The 7,864-nt window shown below is 43.8% G+C and overlaps 2 pseudogenes; one reads left to right on the top strand and one right to left on the bottom strand.

The window, feature by feature from the left end:
• Window positions 542–1,504, top strand: MACMULV1R-PS1003 (vomeronasal 1 receptor macMulV1R-ps1003 pseudogene; annotated as a pseudogene).
• On the bottom strand, window positions 3,963–6,975 carry LOC106995302 (peroxisomal targeting signal 1 receptor-like; annotated as a pseudogene).
• Window positions 6,976–7,864: the final 889 nt, after the last annotated feature.

The raw sequence follows: 7,864 nt of genomic DNA, 5'->3' as shown, positions 1-7,864 counted from the left end.
GGGCGCCTGTAGTCCCAGCTACTCGGGAGGCTGAGGCAGGAGAATGGCGGGAACCCGGGAGGCGGAGCTTGCAGTGAGCTGAGATCGCGCCACTCACTCCAGCCTGGGCCACAGAGCGAGACTCCGTCTCAAAAAAAAAAAAAAAAAAAAAAGTGATTTGTGATAATTTTCACTAATGCAGAATTAACAATGATGATGTGAGATCTTTTGGGATTTTTCTGATGTACAAAGCCAATTTCTGGCCAGGTGAAGTAGCTCACACCTGTAATTCTAGTGCTTTGGGGGGCCAAGGTAAGAGAATCACTTTAGGCCAAGAGCTCAAGACAAGCCTGGCAGCATCGCGAGACTCCAACAGCACTACAGTTAGCTTCACCTGGAATCCTGGCTGTTTGGGAGAGGGAGGCAGGCGGCCACTTAAGCCCAGGGGGTCCAGAATGCAATGAGTTATTATTGTACCACTGCACTTCAGCCAGGGTGACAGACCAAGACCCTGTCTTGAAAAAAAAAAAAAAAGTAAAACATGAAAAATACATAAAGTTCATTATTAAGAACACGTTATTTTCAAGCTGACGTTGCAGTCCCAGTCAACACCTTTCTCCTTTTCTTCTTCATCTTCACACTCCTGGATCACAGGCCGAAGCACGACCTGATCACCTGTCACTTGACTTTTGTTCACTCAATGACGCACCCCACTGTAGTGGATTTTTTTCTCTTTAGACAGTGTTTGAGTCACTGAATTTTTGGGAGGACCTCAAATGTCAAGCACTATTCTACATGAACAAGGTGATGAGGGGTCTGGCCGTCACCACCACCTGCCTCCTGAGCATGCTCCAGGCCACCACCGTCAGCCCTAGCATCTTGTGGTAGGTGAGACTTAACAAAAACATAAATTATCTTCCAGTAGTAGCATGATCATCTGTACTGTAGCTTGTTTCAGTGTGACCCAGACCAATTCAATTTACCGAGTGTCAGTGACTTCTGCTCACTTTCTCCAATGAGCTCCATTCTCAGGGGACTGTTTTTTATTCTAATATTATTTCAGAATATTTTCTTTGTAGGAATCATGCTGCTCTCCAGTATGTACGTGGTCATTCTCTTGTTCAGGCATGAGAGGTGATACCGGAGCCTTTGCAACACCAGCCGTTCCCCAAGAGCCTCCCCAGAGAAAAGGGCCACGCAGACCAGCCTGTGTCTTCTGGTGAGTTGCTCTGTGGTCATGTACTCAGTGGACATTATTACTTCATCCTGCTTAAGCACGTGATGGGTTCATGGCCCAGTCATCCAGGATGTCCAGATGCCTCTGGTCACTCTCTGTGCCACTGTCTGTCTTTTGGTACAAATCAGTCCTGACGGAAGAATCATCAATATCCTAAAAAATATTTCTATCAAAGTGCCCCACCCATTTTTAACAAGGTTGTACTGGGACAAAAATCTTCTGAAGAGAAATAGATTTTTCTGCCACCAGTTAAACTATGCAAATAGCACAGGATTTGTTAACTGACTTAAATGCAATCAATTAAATAGCAATTGCATTATATTTAAATAGTTTACTTGATGCTGCCAAAGTCTAATTTCTTTAGTTCAATGTCCATCAGGGTTTGATATTTCCAAAACAAGTCTCTTACACTTTCTTTTTCTTTTTTCTTTTTTGAGATGGAGTCTCGCTCTGTTGCCCAGGCTGGAGTGCAGTGGCGTGATCTCCACTCACTGCAACCTCTGCCTCCTGGGTTCAAGCGATTCTCCTGCCTCAGCCTCCTGAGTAGCTGGAATTAAAAGCGCGTACCATCATGTGTGGCTAATTTTTGTATTTTTAGTAGAGACGGGTTTCACCATGTTGGTCAGGCTGGTCTTGATCTCGACCTCGTGATCCACCTGCCTCAGCCTCCCAAAGTGCTGGGATTACAAGTGTGAGCCACCGAGTCTGGCCACACTTTCATTTTTAATCTTATACACAAAACATTATTTTTTCTTCTTGAAGTACACTTTTAAAAAGCTCCTATTGGTAAACAAATCACTCAGGGTTTTAAAAATATATTTTAATTTACCCTTTTTTGTTAAAGGTATTTTAGCCTAGTATCTACTTCTAGCTTTAATAAATAATTTCTCTTAGCACTATTCCTATTTATGTTTTGAGATTTATAAAAGCTGTAGAAATTTTGCTCTCATCATTACACTGATTTTTAGTATTTTTCTTCTCTTTGGTGTTATCCAGCTTATTTCTTTTAAGTAATTTTTTTTTTTCACTTTTTGACACACTGCATTTCTGAATTCAAGCATTTATGTCAGGTTTTCAGTGTAGAAACTTACAAACCACCAACTCTTAAAGGCATTATTCAAATTATTTTAATATATCCCGTAAAAAAAGAAATTTGTCCTATTCCTTCTCATTCTAGCATTCTAGTCTTCATAGATATATGTATTTGTTTTACGTTTTCTTTTTTTGAGATGGAGTCTTGGAGTGTCACCTGGGCTGGAGTGCAATGGTGCAATCTTGGCTCACTGCAACCTCTGCCTCACAGGTTCAAGTGATTCTCCTGCCTCAGCCTCTGTAGTAGCTGGGATTGCAGGCGCCCACCACCACACCCGGCTAATTTTTCGTATTTTTAGTAGAGACAGGGTTTCACTATGTTGGCCAGGCTGGCCTTGAACTCCTGACCTCATGATCCGCCTGCCTTGGCCTCCCAAAGTGCTAGGATTACAGGCATGAGCCACCGTGCCTGGCTGCTTTCTTTCTTTCTTTTCTTTCTTTCCTTCCTTCCTTCCTTCCTTTCTTTCTTTCTTTTCTTTTTTCTTTCTTTCTTTCTTTTTCTTTCTTTCTGTGTCTTTCTTTCTTTCTTTTTAAACAAATATTTTAGTCTTATTTGTAAATCATTTATACATATTCTTACGAAGAAAAATAAATTTCAGAAAGGAATCTTGGGACCATGGTAGTTAAAATATACATATATATATATGTCGGATCATTAGCCACTAAAGACAAGGCAAGAGGCTTAGCAGTCATTTCTGGGGGTTAGTGTATCTCCCCATGCAGGGGACAATTGAGAAGAATCCAAGCTGCTCCTTCATCTTCCCTCAGTTTTCACCTTCTGAAGACAATATGGGGGAAGGGGACTTTCCAATGCTTTCCCCTAGAAACATTTTAAGAGGTACAGCAAAGGCTTATGGTAACACTGAACCTGCTCTTTGCTAGAAATTTGGCAAGACTGCAATCTCTGAACCAACCTAGTAGAAGAGTTAGCCCAATTCCTATTCACAGGTACTTCTAAGAGGAGGAGGGATTGCTGCGTTCATCACACCCCCTTCCCACTTGCTCTGTTCTCCCACCAAGGCCCCAAAACAGAGCTCTTGATATCATCTGATCTAGTCCCTCCCCACTCCCACCCAGCCTCATTTCACAAGTGAACCTTCCTCCCACCCCACACCCAGACACTCTGTAACAGTTGGCCCTGGCAGCTCCTGAGGACTGCTGGGATGACGACACAGCATTTCTGCATCAGCATCGTACTCACAGGGAATCAGAGCTCAGCCAGGAGAGGTCCAAGAATGACAGAACTATGAGCACCCCTACCAAAACTCAGCTCTGCAGAGCCAAATAAACAATTCCATCTGACAGGCCAACTCCTAACACCTGATCCCAGTCATCATTGGAGGCCACAGCAGATGAAGCTCCTACTTAAACTGAACTATTACCAATTCCCAGTAACAGTGGGGAAAGGAGAGACATGACACATGCGGTAGACCCTATCAGAAATGGCAGCTGATGACAACAGTTAGCCTAGATCATTGGGTCCTCCGCAAAAAGCATCCTCAAGAATGATGAGCAGAGAGCTCCGTAGCTGGATGTACAGCCCTTCAATTATGAAAGGACGCAGAGAAAACAAGCCGTGTTTTCCTATGATTATGTAGGAACTAGAACACGGACTACCCAGCCCTATGTGGAGGCAGCTTCTGAAAGGCCTTACCACTTATGGTCATCAGCCCACCCGCTTGGTAGGTGCATTTGGGGAGAGGGACTCACATCACATCCAGAGGGGGGAACTGTCTAGGCAGACACTCACAGGGCAGCCCATCCCACTGTCACTGGGGCAGGCCAAACATGGTTAGGAGGGTGGACAGATCCCGGGCATCAGCCACCCCACAGGCGTCGCTCTGGCCCTAACACAGAATGCAAAACGCAGGGTGCTCCAAGTGTTCTCTGACATGGCACCTCCTTCACCCTGAGGGCTCTGGCTTTTCTTCCACATGTTCAGGGCCTCCAGAAAGTGCTCTGCAGCCTGCCAGTGAGCCCCAGGTTGATGCAGCCGATGCCCAGGTTACAGTGGGACTGGATACAGCCAGGCTGGAGCTCAAGGGCCTGGCGGTATGCAGTTACTGCTTCTTCACTCTGGTTTCTATTCCACAGCAAATAGTCATTGGGACGAACACTGAGGGTAGCTGTGAAGCAGTTCATGGCCTTGTCATGCTCTCCACTCAGGTTGAAAAGGACCTGCAAGCCACACTGCACATTGGGGTCAATGGATATAGGGTCCAGTTGCACAGTTGCAAGGAAGAGCTCCTTCATTTCAAGAAACAGGGAGTCAGACAACAGAGATCCCAAGATATGTTTGCTGGGGCCCAGTCCTGCCCCACCAGCCCCTTCTTCAGCAGGTGTCACCAGATAGGCACAGGCTGGTGTGTAGCAGGGTTTCACAGGCCTGCTGCTGCAGAGGCTCATTGGTAAAGCTTGCAGCCAGCGCCATCAGTGCTGTTGGTTATCTGGCTTTAGCTCCAGACACCTCTGCAATGCTCTGATGGCTCACAGTTCTTGTTCATTCTCTGCCTGGGTGGTACCCAGGTACTGCCAAGCTTCCATATTCTTAGGATTCTGCTGCATAGCTGCCTCAAAAAGCAGCACAGCATTTGGCAGGGACTATCGGGGGAACCTGTCCCTGATAATTCAACATGAGTACTTTTCTATTTTCCCTAAGTGTCGGCCAATCTGAGAAATAAAGTGAGAGTACAAAAGAGAGAAATTTTAAAGCTGGGTGTCCAGGGCAGGCATCACATGTTGGCAGGTTCCATGATGCCCCCCAAATCACAAAACCAGCAAGTTTTTATTAGTCATTTTCAAAAGGGGAGGCAGTATACGAATAGGGTGTGAGTCACGGAGATCACATGCTTCACGAGGTAATAAAATACTACAAGGCAAATGGAGGCAGGGTGAGATCACAGGACCAGGCGAAATTAAAATTGCTAATGAAGTTTCGGGCATGCATTATCATTGATAACATCTTATCAGGAGACAGGGTTTGAGAGCAGACAACTGGTCTGACCAAAATTTATTAGGTGAGAATTTCCTCATCCTAATAGGCCTGGGAGCGCTACGGGAGACCCGGGCTTATTTCATCCCTTATCTGCAACCATAAAAGACAGACGTTCTCAGAGCGACAATTTTAGAGACCTCCCCCTAGGAACATATTCTCTTTCTCACGGCTGTTCCTTGCTGAGAAAAAGAATTCAGCGATATTTCTATTTGCTTTTGAAAGAAGAGAAATATGGCTCTGTTCTGCCTGGCTCTCAGGCAGCCTGACCTAATGGTTATCTCCCTTGTTTCCTGAACATCGATCGCTGTTATCCTGTTCTTTTTTCAAGGTGCCCAGATTTCATATTGTTTAAACAATTTGTGCAGTTAATGCAATCATCACAGGGTCCTGAGGCGACATACATCCTCAGCTTATGAAGATGATGGGATTAAGAGACTGAAGTAAAGACAGGCATAGGAAATCACAAGAATATTGATTGGGGAAGTGATAAATATCCATGAAATCTTCACAACTTATGTTCAGAGATTACAGTAAAGACAGGCATAAGAAATTATAAAAATATTAATTTGGGAAACTAATAAATGCTCATGAAATCTTCACAATTTATGTTTTTCTGCCGTGGCTTCAGCCGGTCCCTCCGTTTGGGGTCCCTGACTTCCCACAACAGGGCCCACTCCTGAAGTCGCTGCAGCCCTTCTTTGAAAGGCTGAGGGTGATCACGCGGGGGGTTCTCCTCCTCCAACTGGTACCCCTTATCAAAGGAAGCTGATGTGAGGTCATCATAGTCAGAAAGCCAGGGGTGAGCGTCAGCATCTCGTTTTGCCATCTCCTCCAACTCCGCCTGCAACTCTATAGCTGACTTGGCACGTTCAAACTCCCTATCAAGGGCAGTTGTGTTTACTGGTCTTGTGAATGGTCAACCCAGGCATCTGATGTACTCAGAATTAGCCAATTTGGGGTCATCCCCTTTGGCCACAAAGTCATTGGCCATGTGCTGCCGATCCTTCTCATTCATGGTCCAACAATCAGCAGCTGCTGCTCCCTTAGGCTCTCCCAACCACAGCTTCTCCCGATTGCTCCAAATATGCCTCAGTCCAACAGGTGGGGGAAACAGCCAAGGGGTCTGTAACTTCAGAAATGAATGATTGGGACCAGTCTGTCTCATTACAATCCTAATTACATCCACAGCATCTCCAGCTGCAAGACACTCTGGGCCCAGTTCTCAGACAAGGCCAAGTCGGCCACACCAGGGGCTCTCTGGGGAGGCTTGGAGGAAGTTTGACTGTTCAATCTGCTGCATCTCAGCCAGTTCATCCATCTTGAATGTCTGAGGGGCATGGGATACAAGGGCTACATTGTGGTCCTGCAGGAATTCAACCACCAACTCATCTTCAGAAGCTACTCCCAAAGGCTTGGAGACTGCCTCAGAGGTTAGGGCTCCGGGCAGGGATGGGGGGCAGGGGCCAGGCCTTAGACCTTCTGCTGAGGTCGGGGGCTGTTTTCCCTTTTCACTGTATTTAACTACATTAATCATGCTCAGTATTTTGGTTCACTAATCTCATCAGCTGAGACTAATTTAATATTTAACCCATACGTTGTGTATTAAGTAGGTTGTTTGTATTTGGCTCTTTCTCAAATATGGCTTGTCAAGCTTGTAGTCTTTTGCTCTGTAATATATATATATTTTTCCTATTTTTCTCATTGTGTTGACTTAAACATTTAAAAAATAAGTCCTATAACTGTGTGTAACATAAGTTTTAACTTTCTTTTCACTTATGGGAGATATTACATTTCAGACATCTGCAGTTTATGTCTGTTTTTTAAATTTGCTTTATGGCAAGTTGGGCAACCCACATGGATTTGGCAACTCTGACCACCCATATCTAACAGGAGCGCTTACTTCTCAGTCGATTATTTTCCTAAATGATTTCTTTCGTTTGCTTCTCTAGTTGGAAAATTCTCATATTTTACTTTCACTTTCAATGCTATACAGTCGTTTAAAGATTCTTGTAACTTTCTGAGGATTTTAGCTTTCTACATTTAAAATGTGTAGAATCTATAGTATTTTTCCAACAAGCACAAATGTCAACAGTGTACATGTGAAATATATTTCACACAATTTTTTTTGTAATAGACAATAAATCTCAAGTTACTTTATATAGAACATATCCTTTCCTCAACATACTGTAAAGTAATAATAATTTGTAGAGTTTAACTTTAATACTAGGGAACTGATTTTACATTTAGCACAAATTTCTGAAATAAATGTACTCTATGTCAGAGAACAGTACCTATATATGGCCAAAACTACTGATTTTCTACACCATTGAGATCATATTGGCAGAATTATTTACCTGAATTCAGATTTTTGGCTTCAATCACCATGCTTCCTCATGAGCACTTCCCTGAATCCATGAAAAGAATCTGTTTGAGTCTTCCATTTGAACTACAAATTTAAAAATTTCAGTGCAGTTTTCATGTGGTGAGATAGTACTTGCTGGTAACATTTTAGTCAATAATTTCTATTGTTATTTACAATGTTCAGAAAATATGACCTGCTG

Source organism: Macaca mulatta, chromosome 1 (assembly GCF_049350105.2).
Source record: "Macaca mulatta isolate MMU2019108-1 chromosome 1, T2T-MMU8v2.0, whole genome shotgun sequence".
Classification (NCBI taxonomy): Eukaryota; Metazoa; Chordata; class Mammalia; order Primates; family Cercopithecidae; genus Macaca; species Macaca mulatta.
This window is presented reverse-complemented; position numbering and strand designations above follow the sequence as displayed.